This window comes from Bombina bombina, chromosome 1, assembly GCF_027579735.1.
Source record: "Bombina bombina isolate aBomBom1 chromosome 1, aBomBom1.pri, whole genome shotgun sequence".
NCBI classification, from domain to species: Eukaryota; Metazoa; Chordata; class Amphibia; order Anura; family Bombinatoridae; genus Bombina; species Bombina bombina.
The window spans coordinates 499134512-499147744 of NC_069499.1; positions in this window are offsets into that span (position 1 = coordinate 499134512).

Consider the following 13233-nt stretch of genomic DNA (forward strand, 5'->3'; position numbering starts at 1 on the left):
TCTAAATAAAATTAGAGGGTTTGATTTGGAGAGGGATAAGTTCATATTGTTTTCATAGGATGTTAAATAACCTCTATACTTCCCTCACAAATACTAATGGAAAGAATGCTGCGAATAGTGCTATACGATCTAGCAATATGTGTACTGATGTACAATGCCAGTTTGTGATGAAAACTATCGGAGCTGATTTTGCATTGCAATTATTTTTTGTTCCAGGACCCGGTTTTACCTGCACGTCAAGGGACAGCCATGGGTCTAACGTCGCCCCACCTACGCCAATATACACCAATACTACTCTCATGTGTCTATTTCAGAAATATGGAATAGACAATATATTTGGTGTATGGGGGGGTGAAGTGGCCTCTCTAGTGTCTTTTTGGGGGGATATGAATGGTGCAACAAGATACATAAAATTCAAAATGACCCATAGTGAAGACTCAATTGACTTCTTAGACACTACTGTGTGGAAAAAATGTATTGCAGGTTGACTTGTTTAGAAAAATAGAAATAGTCTTCTAAACTATAATAGTGCTCACCCACCGGCTCTTATTAAAAGCTTACCTAAAGGCCAGTTATTGAGGATGAGAAAGATTGTATCTGAGAAAGAGAAGGTTGACACTAGAATTGAGGAGATGAGACAATTGTTTAGGGAAAGAGGCTACCCTGAATTAATGATAAAGGAACAAATTGATAAGATGAATGAAATCCCTACAGACACTAAATTGAGGGGTGAATGGAAGGGGAAGAAAAAGACAGGGAAAACAAACAGGTTATCTTTTGTATCTCAATATATCCCTTTTAGTGAGAAAATCCTAAAGATTATTAACAAACATTGAAATCTCTTGAAGGATTTAAACCCCCAGATAGGGGAGTTTCAACAAAGACCCATGCAAGCTCATAGGAGAAGTTGGAATATTAGAGACCATATTGTAAGAACAGATGTGGGCTCTAACAAACAAAAGAAACAGACATATCTGTTTACCCCTAAGGTAGGGTGCTACCCCTGTCTTGGGTGTTGCAATTACAACAACATGATAAAGGGTGAGTATTTTTACCATTTTTATCTTACATGTAATACAGACCATGCTATATATTTAATTAATTGTCCATGTGCAAAAATGTATATAGGGGAGTCTACTAGAAGAATAAGAGACAGAATCAATGAGCATAAATCAAATATAAGGAGGTAATGTATTGAAGGCCCCTGTATCACATCACTTTATAAAAGCAGGACACATGATATCTCAATTGAGATTCCAAATTATTAAGCATTTGGAGAGAACCAGGAGAGGGGGGGAGAGGACTAAACTCTTGAAGGAAAGAAAGAGTTTTTATTTAAACTGAACTCTCTAGAATCTGTAGGAATGAATAGGGAGATAGAATGGCAGCTAAAATAAAGGAGACACATCTGGAAACTTGTCTGTACTAGATGGGCTTCTTTAAATCTGTAGAAACTATAAGGAGGTGTTTTGTATTCTTCTCGGAAAATAATACTTATATACATTATGCACAGTGATTGTTTATTGTGAATTTCTTATGCACTAGGTCTTTTTAAGTATTTTTATGTATATCTTTAATTCACCAGTAGAGGGGTGTATAGTGTGTCTAAGCTTAGTGTAAGAGTTAACATTGTAATTAACTTTAGATTTGAAACTCCGCCCATGTTGGCTCTAAAGCTGGTGAATTAGAAGTCCTTTGTATGCAACATGATTAAGGTTGTGTAGACCGAAACGTCATTGTACCTTATTGGTTATGTCCTAATAAACACATAACTTTGCTGTCAAGAATTGGTGCTGCTGTCTTTTTTATATATTGACTTAATTTGGGTAAATACAGAACCCTGCACCGTGCACCTATTTAAGCACATTGGTGCTGGACACTCTGTTGCTGTGGACAATATTTGGTTCTACCAGTCTATGAGCAAATCACTGTTCCCCTACGCACCTGTGGGAAGCCCATTGTGTGAGACTGTAAGAGATTCTAGTCATACCAATAGTAGGCTGTCATAACAAGATAGGGGCCAGTCTGGAGAAGTCCTGTAGATGGGAGTGTGAGGAGGTAACAAGAGAGGTGAAGAGGAGGAGGTTGTTAGCAGAGCAAAGTGGACGGGAGGCAGAGTATCTGGAAACAAGGTCTTAGATATAGGGGGGGAGCAGTGCAGAATTTTCTGTTTATTTCTGGAGGCAAGAGGAAGCCAGTGAAGGGATTAGCAGAGAGGTACAGCAGAAGAAGAGTGACATTTAAGGAAGACAAGCCTGGCAGAGGCATTCATTATGGATTTTAAAGGAGCTATACATTTTAAATGAGCTAGACAAAAAATTTAAATATAGCCACCAATCAGCAAGTGCTACCCAGGTCCTGAACCAAAAATGGGCCATCGTTTAAGCTTACATTCTTGATTTTTCAAATAAAAATACCAAGAGAATGAAGAAACAAATATAATAGAATTAAATGAGACATTTGCTTAAATTGCATGCTCTATCTGAATAATAAAAGTTTAATTTTGACTAGACTATCCCTTTAATTACGATTTACAGTATTTTCTGATTTTTTTTTTTTATTCTAGTAATAATAGTACATTAAACTAATTTTGGGCCCACCAAACAATATATTTTTAAAATAACAATACTGTAGAATGTCATTTATTTTGCCTGCTTTTTATGTCATTTACATTGGCAAATTGAGCATTTTCCACTTGCACAGAAAGGTTGCAGTTTGATTGAAAAACACTTATTTTGTATGCAGAGCTTTGAGTACCAAGTAGTTATTTGCTGCTGTATGTATTGTTGTTTACTCCTGGTCTCATCCCCTCTCCAAACTGTCCCATTTTACAGATGTAAATATAAAAATATTCCAAAATCCAAACTATTTCGAAATTCAAACCTTTTCCAGTCCCAATCAGTTTGTACCTGTATAGATTTTAACCTTGCAGTTCTAAATTATGTATGATGTGCATATACTGCACCAAACTATTTCCATTTTTACAATGAGTTTAAAAATTCCCTGTGAATGTCCTCATTGGCCACCCCAACTCTAAGACAGTTTAGCCTATCACAGTGCAGACATCCAGAGCATGAGCAGTACCTTCAAAGTAAACACCACACAAACCAAATGTGCAGTGGACTAATGGATTGTAATGCAATAATAAATTAGCTTTAGAAGGAGGGAATAGGGCAGGTGGCAGCTTAAAGCATTGGCTGGATATTTTGTGGCTAAAACAGATCTTAAGTAGGTGTTGCTTTGGGGACTAAGATTCAGAACTGAAACAGAAATATACATCAGATTGAAGTACATTTATTTTATAAAAATAATAATTGATATGCTATATATACATATTTAAATACAGCTATGCATTTTAATCTGTTTTTTCTTACTGACACTTTAACGGAGCTATGAATGAGATACCAATAACAACGAGAATATATAAATCCACACTGAAATTATAATTTTCAACAACTTCTTAATAAAACTAAATGACTAGTTTTTCTAAGAGTTCCAAACATTTTAGTAATAAAAAATAATCATAATAATAACTATATAACACCCAAAAATACCAAAGGAGAACTTGCATGTTTTCTATATAATTGCTTGAATGACACGCGTTCCCTTGTTGGTTATGTTAGCAAAACAAATTAATTTAATTCAGTTTGTGGTTTTAAGATAAATAAAGACGGTGACCTTTTCACTTAACTTTTGGTGTGGTTTTAGGTTAACAAGCAATTGATTTATTAAGATGCTCTTTCTCGTCTTTTTACATTTGCTTGGTGCTCTTGTCAAGTGACCTCCTATCACTCTATCCAGTTTAATTAAATTCATCTTTGTGACGTGCAGCAATTGAGTCTTTTCTATTAAGGGTACATTCATATTAACAGCGAGTCAATATGTGTTAAGTACCACTATGTGATACTTGTAATATATGATCATGCATTGCAATATGTAGAAAATTGCAAGTGGTATTTTTAATATATTATATGAACAACTAATTTCTTTAATCATTTAGAGCCGTGAAGCCAACAAAGCAAAGCACTATGACATTTATAAGAATAACTGAACAATTAGCTGGGGATGTATAATGCTTGACTGTTAAACAGCAATTGCTTAGACAATGATTGCTATAACAACAACAAACCATTTATGTCAGTGTTAATTAGTTTAGGAATGTTACATTATTTTTTTTTAAACATGTTCAAATATGATTAAAGGGGCACAATACACTTTGTAATTGCAAGACTTTTTTGTTATGCAGTAAATAAAGATATTCATGATGTGAAAAGTTTTAGCCATATTAAACCTTGTTTTTGGCAATAGTTTTTTAAAGCCCAAAACTTGTTTTATTTGAGGAACCTGTTCCATAAAAACACTTCCCAGTATCATTTTGTGAGCAAAACTTCTCTTGTAGTTCCTCATCATCTCTGCTGAAACCAATTAAGGACAGGCATAAAGCAGACAATGCTTGTGAAGTCTGCATTTCTAATTATTAGAATTGGAAAAGACACAAATGTCAGACTTACACAATATGAACAGGTAACAAAATAATAATTAATATATATTAAGCGTGTATTTTCTATGCATAATTTAACGTATTATATTATAATCTCATAGTGTTTATGTCCCTTTAAAGGGACAGTCTACTCTAGAATTGTTATTGTTTAAATAGATTGATAATCCCTTTATTACCCATTTCCGAGTTTTGCATAACAAACACGCTTATATAAATATACTTTTTACCTCTGTAATTACCTTGTATCTAAGAATCTTTAGACTGCTCCCTTATCTCAGTGCTTTTAACAGACATGCATTTTAGCCAATCAGTGCTGACTCCTAAGTAACTTCACAGGTGTGAGCACAATGTTATCTATATGGCACACGTGAACTAATGCCCTCTAGCTGTGAAAACTGTCGAATGCATTCAGATAAGAGGCAGCCTTCAGGGGTTAGCATATAAGCATACTTACTAAGAATACCAAGAGAAGAAAGCAAATTTGATGATAAATGTAAATTGGAAAGTTTCGTGCCCTAACTGAATTATGAAATTTTACTTTTGACTAGACTGTCCCTTTAAGAAAGTTAACAATGGACATAAATCCGTTGATCACTTTCAGTTTAAACTTTAACATTCTGCTAGTGGAATACTGATATTAATGTCCAAGTATTAATGTCTACCTGTACTCACTGTAAAGGGTAAGTATGCCCTCTCTAACTAGTTTTACAAAATCAGAAAACTTTTAAAACATTAAAAACACATACATAAAGTAATTTCAATATTTAAGAATGATGTTGTTCACTCTAAAAAATTACATATAAATGATATCTATAAGTATTTATTTAAAATATATTAGGAAACACCATATATTATTCCAATAGGTATAGGGAAAGAAACATATTCAGAGATGCTAATTAACTAAAAACTACAAGTTCATAAATTTAATTCAATTATTCTATCAGAAACCTACCTCTAATTTTTAAATTATTAATACCCTTACTGACAATTTGACTCTTAAGAGAGGGACACGGCAGGGGTGCCCTTTATCACCCCTGCTCTTTAATATCTCACTAGAACTGCTAACTAATCTCCTTCACCAGGAGCTGGCAGGCATCCTTGTTGGACACTATGGGGCCTATCTATCAAGCTCCGAAAGGAGCTTGACGGCCCGTGTTTCTGGCGAGACTTCACACTCGCCAGAAACTGCAGTTATGAAGCAGCGGTCACAAAGACTGCTGCTCCATAACCCTGTCCGCCTGCTCTGAGCTGGCGGACAGACATCGCCGGAAATCAACCCGATCGAGTACAATGCTGAATATGGAGATTATATTGCTCTCCGTATTCAGCGAGGTCTGGCGGAACTGATCCACACTGTCAGATCAGGTCCGCCAGACCTTGTTAAATAGAGGCCTATAAATCTGTATTGATCCTCTTTGCAGATGACTTGTTTTTATTTTTAAGTGACACAAAAGCTTCTATTAAGCAATTTCTAGAACTTACAGATCTATTCGGATCACTTTTCAGGTTATAAAATCAACCCAGACAAATCGGAGATCCTATGGATTTCACCACAGAGATTAAAAGGTTTTCAATGCCCCTTTAAAATAGTCGATACAATTGACTATCTGGGAATTAGAATAAGCAGAGATCCAGATAGATGGTAAAACTTAAATTTATCTCCCTTAGTTACTAGATGATAATTTGAGAAGATGGATCCAGCTACCAATATCTTTATCGGCTAGAATAGCTTTGATCAAAACAAAACTTTTTCCTAAATTGCTATATCTAATACAAAATTTGCCATTTATTATCCACCTGAAAGATATTAAAAAAAATAATAAAATGACAGCTAATTTTATCTGGCAACATAAAAAAAATCCAGATTTCCTCGCTAAATCTAAGTCCCCACTCATCTGTGGGAGGTTTAGCCTTATCTAATTTAAAATTTTATAACTTATCGGTTTTGGTGAAGGTGTTGCTGGATTGGATTACTGAAAAACAATATATATAAACTTAGAAATTGAATCTAAGACCTAGATTTAGAGTTGGGCGGTAACCATCAAAACCAGCGTTAGAGGGTCCTAACGCTGGTTTTTACCGCCTGCTGGTATTTGGAGTCAGTCAGGAAAGGGTCTAACGCTCACTTTGCAGCCGCAACTTTTCCATACCGCAGATCCCCCTACGCCATTTGCGTATCCTATCTTTTCAATGGGAAATCTAATCTGCCGCTCTGTACACCGCGGCCACCTACGTTATCCCTATGTACCCCTAATCTGCTGCCCCTAACACCGCCGACCCCTATATTATATTTATTAACCCCTAATATGCCGCCCCCAACGTCGCCTCCACCTACCTACAATAATTAACCCCTAATCTGCCGACCGGAGCTCACCGCTACTATAATAAATGTATTAACCCCTAATCCACCTCACTCCTGCCTCAATAACCCTATAATAAATAGTATTAACCCCTAATCTGCTCTCCCTAACATCGCCGACACCTAACTTCAAGAGCGGAGACATCTTCTTCCCAGCCGACGCGGATCCATTTTCTTCAACCGACGCCTACTTGCCGAATGACAGTTCCTTTAAATGACGTCATCCAAGATGGCGTCCCTCGAATTCCGATTGGCTGATTGGATTCTATCAGCCAATCGGAATTAAGGTAGGAATATTTTGATTGGCTGATGGAATCAGCCAATCAGATTCAAGTTCAATCCGATTGGCTGATCCAATCAGCCAATCAGATTGAGCTCGCATTCTATTGGCTGATTGGAACAGCCAATAGAATGCAGCTCAATCTGATTGGCTGATTGGATCATCCAATCTGATTGAACTTGAATCTGATTGCCTGATTCCATCAGCCAATCAGAATATTCCTACCTTAATTCCGATTGGCCGATAGAATCCTATCAGTCTTTGAAGAGGATGGATCCGCGTCCGCTGGGAAGAAGATGGCTCCGCTCCGCTCCGGAAGAAAGAAGATTGAAGATGCCGCTTGATAGAAGACTTCATCCCGATGATGGACTTCCGACTTCAGCCCGATGATGGAGTTCTTCAGCCTTGGATCAAGACTTCGGACCCTCTTCTGGACCAATCGCTGAACCCGGTGAGGTGAAGACAAGGTAGGGAGATCTTCAGGGGCTTAGTGTTAGGTTTATTTAAGGGGGGTTTGGGTTAGATTAGGGGTATGTGGGTGGTGGGTTGTAATGTTGGAGGGGTATTTTATGTTTTTTTTTTACAGGCAAAAGAGCTGAATTCTTTGGGGCATGCCCCGCAAAGGGTCCTTTTCAGGGCTGGTAAGGTAAAATAGCTTTTCTATTTTAATTTTAGGGTAGGGCATTTTTTTTATTTTGGGGGGCTTTGTTATTTTATTAGGGGGCTTAGAGTAGGTGTAATTAGTTTAAAATTGTTGTAATATTTTTCTAATGTTTGTAAATATTTTTTTATTTTTTGTAACTTAGTTCTTTTTTATTTGTACTTTAGTTAGTTTATTTCATTGTATTTATTTGTAGGTATTGTATTTAATTAATTTATTGATAGTGTAGTGTTAGGTTTAATTGTAGATAATTGTAGGTATTTTATTTAATTTATTTATTGATAGTGTAGTGTAACTAAGGTTAGGATTTATTTACAGGTAATTTTGTAATTATTTTAACTAGGTAACTATTAAATAGTTATTAACTATTTAATAGCTATTGTACCTGGTTAAAATAATTACAAAGTTACCTGTAAAATAAATATAAATCCTAAAATAGCTACAATATAATTATAATTTTGTAGCTATATTAGGGTTTATTTTACAGGTAAGTATTTAGCTTTAAATAGGATTAATTTATTTAATAAGAAATAATTTATTTTGTTAGATTTAAATTATATTTAACTTAGTGGGGTGTTAGTGTTAGGGTTAGAATTAGCTTTAGGGGTTAATACATTTATTATAGTAGCGGTGCGATCCGGTCGGCAGATTAGGGGTTAATGTTTGAAGTTAGGTGTCGGCGATGTTAGGGAGGGCAGATTAGGGGTTAATACTATTTATTATAGGGTTATTGAGGCGGGAGTGAGGCGGATTAGGGGTTAATACATTTATTATAGTAGCGGTGCGGTTCGGTAGGCAGATTAGGGGTTAATTATTGTAGGTATGTGGAGGCGACGTTGTGGGGGGCATATTATGGGTTAATAAATTTAATATAGGGGTCGGCGGTGTTAGGGGCAGCAGATTAGGGGTACATAGGTATAATGTAGTTAGCGGCGGTGTACGGAGCGGCAGATTAGGGGTTAAAAAAATATGCAGGTGTCAGCGATAGCGGGGGCGGCAGATTAGGGGTTAATAAGTGTAAGGTTAGGGGTGTTTAGACTCGGGGTACATGTTAGAGTGTTAGGTGCAGACGTAGGAAGTGTTTCCCCATAGTAAACAATGGGGCTGCGTTAGGAGCTGAATGCTGCTTTTTTGCAGGTGTTAGGTTTTTTTTCAGCTCAAACAGCCCCATTGTTTTCTATGGGGGAATCGTGCACGAGCACGTTTTTGAAGCTGGCCGCGTCCATAAGCACCGCTGGTATCGAGAGTTGCAGTGGCGTTAAATATGCCATACGCTCCTTTTTTGGAGCCTAACACAGCCATTCTGTGAACTCTAAATACCATTGGTATTTAAAAGGTGCGGGGAAAAAAAAAGCACGCGTAGCTAACGCACCCCTTTGGCCGCAGAACTCTAAATCTAGCCGTAGGATCGCAGCGTCTCTCTCGCTAAAAGCCATAATTCACTCTAGGAACTCTTAAATTCCAGATCATTTCTTAAAAATGTATATATTTAAAGGTCCAAATCTTGCCTGGAAAAATATACAAGGTAAATTCAGGTTGACCATAGGCTATCCAAATTTCTATCAATGAGAGGAATCCGGAATTCCTCCCCGTCTCTTCAGCATTTATAGACTGGTCTGATAAAAGGTATCAGTAATCTAATCCAGGTCAAGGAAGAAGGCTTAGATTCTTTCATCTAGATTACGAGTTTTGCTTTAGAGGCTGTGCGGTGCTAATGAGCAGTTTATGCTCACTGCTCACTTACAGACAGCACTGGTATTACGAGTTTTTAAAACCAGACAAGAAGTGAGGGTTGAGCACAATTTTGCTCATTACCTCACTCCAATACCAGTGCTGCTTACGTTTGCAGTGAACTAGTGTAATGTGCACATGCACGATTTGCCATAGGAATCAACGGGGAGAGCCGGCTGAAAAAAAGTCTAACACCTGCAAAAAAGCAGTGTAAAACTCCTTAATGCAGCCCCATTGATGCCTATGGGGAAATACATTTTATGTCTACACCTAGCACCCTAACATGAACCCCGAGTCTAAACACCCCTAATCTTACACTTATTAACCCCTAATATGCCGCCCCCGACATCTCCAACACCTACATTATAATTATTAACCCCTAATCTGCCGCTCCGACACCGCCACCACCTACATTATACTTATGAACCCCTAATCTGCTGCCCCAACGTTGCTGCCGCACTCCCGCCTTGCAAAAAAGAGTTAAATATTAGTAATCCCTAATCTGCCAGCCCTAACATCGCCGCCAACTACCTACATTTATTAACCCCTAATCTGCCGCCCCAACGTCGCCACCACTATATTAAAGTTATTAACCCCTAAAACTAAGTCTAACTCTAAACCTAACACCCCCTAACTTAAATATAATAAAACGAAATCAAAATAAATATTTTTATCATTAACTAAATAATTCCTATTTAAAACTAAATACTTACCTATAAAATAAACCCTAAGCTAGCTAAAATATAACTAATAGTTACATTGTAGCTATCTTAGGGTTTATTTTAATTTTACAGGCAAATTTGTATTTATTTTAACTAGGTAGAATAGTTACTAAATAGTTATTAACTATTTAATAAACTACCTAGCTAAAATAAATACAAAAGTACCTGTAAAATAAAACCTAACCTAAGTTACAATTACACCTAACACTACACTATAATTAAATGAATTCCCCAAATTAAATACAATTAAATAATATTAGCTAAAGTACAAAACCCCCCACTAAATTACAGAAAATAATAAACAAATTACAAGATTTTTAAACTAGTTACATCTTATCTAATCCCCCTAACAAAATAAAAAAGCCCCCAAAATAAAAAAGCCCTACCCTACAATGAATTACAAATAGCCCTTAAAAGGGCCTTTTGTGGGGCATTGCCCTAAAGTAATAAGCTCTTTTAAAAAAATCAGCTCTTAAAAAAAAAAAGACAAATCCCCCCAACATTAAAACCCACCACCCACACAACCAACCCTACTCTAAAACCCACCCAATACCCCCTTAAAAAAAACCCTTGAAGATCACCTTACCGGGAGAAGTCTTCATCCAACCAGGCCAAACTCCTCAACGAAGCTGGGAGAAGTCTTCATCCAAGCCGGGCAAAGTGGTCCTCCAGATGGGCAGAAGTCTTCATCCAGACAGCATCTTCTATCTTCATCCATCCGGCGTGGAGTGGGTCCATCTTCAAGACATCCAACGCGGAGCATCCTCTTCTGATGACGGCTAACACTGAATGAAGGTTCCTATAAATGATGTCATCCAAGATGGCATCCCTTCAATTCCGATTGGCTGAAAGAATTCTATAAGCCAATCGGAAATTAAGGTAGAAAAAATCCTATTGGCTGATGCAATCAGCCAATAGGATTGAGCTGGCATTCTATTGGCTGATTGGAATAGCCAATAGAATGCCAGCTCAATCCTATTGGCTGATTGGATCAGCCAATAGGATTGAACTTCAATCCTATTGGCTGGTTGAATCAGCCAATAGGATTTTTTCTACCTTAATTTCGATTGGCTGATTGAATTCTATAAGCCAATTGGAATTGAAGGGACGCCATCTTGGATGACGTCATTTAAAGGAACCTTCATTCGGTGTTAGTTGTCGGGTGAAGAGGATGCTCCCGTCGGATGTCTTGAAGATGGACCCGCTCCGTGTCAGATGGATGAAGATAGAAGATGCCGTCTGGATGAAGACTTCTGACCGACTGGAGGACCACTTCGCCTGGCTTGGATGAAGACTTCTCCCGGTTATGTTGAGGACTTCAGCCGGGTTGGATGAAGACTTCTCCCGGTAAGGTGATCTTCAAGGGGTTAGTGTTAGGTTTTTTTTAATGGGGTTTGGGTTTAAGAGTAGGGTTGGTTGTGTGGGTGGTGGGTATTAATGTTGGGAGGGGATTTGTATTTTTTTTTAAAGGTAAAAGAGCTGATTACTTTGGGGCAATGCCCCACAAAAGGCCCTTTTAAGGGCTATTTGTAATTTAGTGTAGGGTAGGTATTTTTTTATTTTGGGGGGGATTTTTTATTTTGTTAGGGGGATTAGATTAGATTTGTTTATTATTTTCTGTAATTTAGTGTTTGTTTGTTTTTGTACTTTAGATAATTTAATTTAATTGTATTAAATTGTATTTCATTTAGGGAAATAATTTAATTATAGTGTAGTGTTAGGTGTTAGTGTTGTTAGGGTTAGGTTTTATTTTACAGGTAAATTTGTCTTTATTTTAACTAGGTAGTTATTAAATAGTTAATAACTATTTAATACCTATTCTACCTAGTTAAAATAAATACAAACTTGCCTGTAAAATAAAAATAAACCCTAAGCTAGCTACAATGTAACTATTAGTTATATTGTAGCTATCTTACGCCTAGATTTAGAGTTCTCGGCCAAAGGGGTGCGTTAGCTACGCGTGCTTTTTTTCCCATGCACCTTTTAAATACCGCTGGTATTTAGAGTTCACAGAATGGCTGGGTTTTCAGTGCGTTAGGCTCCAAAAAGGGAGCGTAGAGCATAATTTAGCGCCACTGCAACTCTCGATACCAGCGGTGCTTACAGACGCGGCCAGCTTAAAAAAATGTGCTTGCGCACGATTCCCCCATAGAAAACAATGGGGCTGTTTGAGCTGAAAAAAAACCTAACACCTGCAAAAAAGCTGCGTTCAGCTCCTAACGCAGACCCATTGTTTTCTATAGGGAAACACTTCCTACGTCTGCACCTAACACTCTAACATGTACCCCGAGTCTAAACACCCCTAACCTTACACTTATTAACCCCTATTCTGCCGCCCCCGCTATCGCTGACCCCTGCATATTATTATTAACCCGTAATCTGCATCACCGACACCTAACTTCAATTATTAACCCCTAATCTGCCGACCGAATCTCGCCGCTACTGTAATAAATGGATTAACCCCTAAAGCTAAGTCTAACCCTAACACTAACACCCCCTAAATTAAATATAATTTTAATCTAACGAAATAAATGAACTCTTATTAAATAAATTATTCCTATTTAAAGCTAAATACTTACCTGTAAAATAAACCCTAATATAGCTACAATATAAATTATAATTATATATAGCTATTTTAGGATTTATATTTATTTTACAGGTAACTTTGTATTTATTTTAACCAGGTACAATAGCTATTAAATAGTTAAGAACTATTTAATAGCTAAAATAGTTAAAATAATTACAAAATTAGCTGTAAAATAAATCCTAACCTAAGTTACAATTAAACCTAACACTACACTATCAATAAATTAATTAAATAAAATACCTACAATTACCTACAATTAAACCTAACACTACACTATCAATAAATTAATTAAATACAATATCTACAAATAAATACAATGAAATAAACTAACTAAAGTACAAAAAATAAAAAAGAACTAAGTTACAAAAAAATAAAAAAATATTTACAAACAT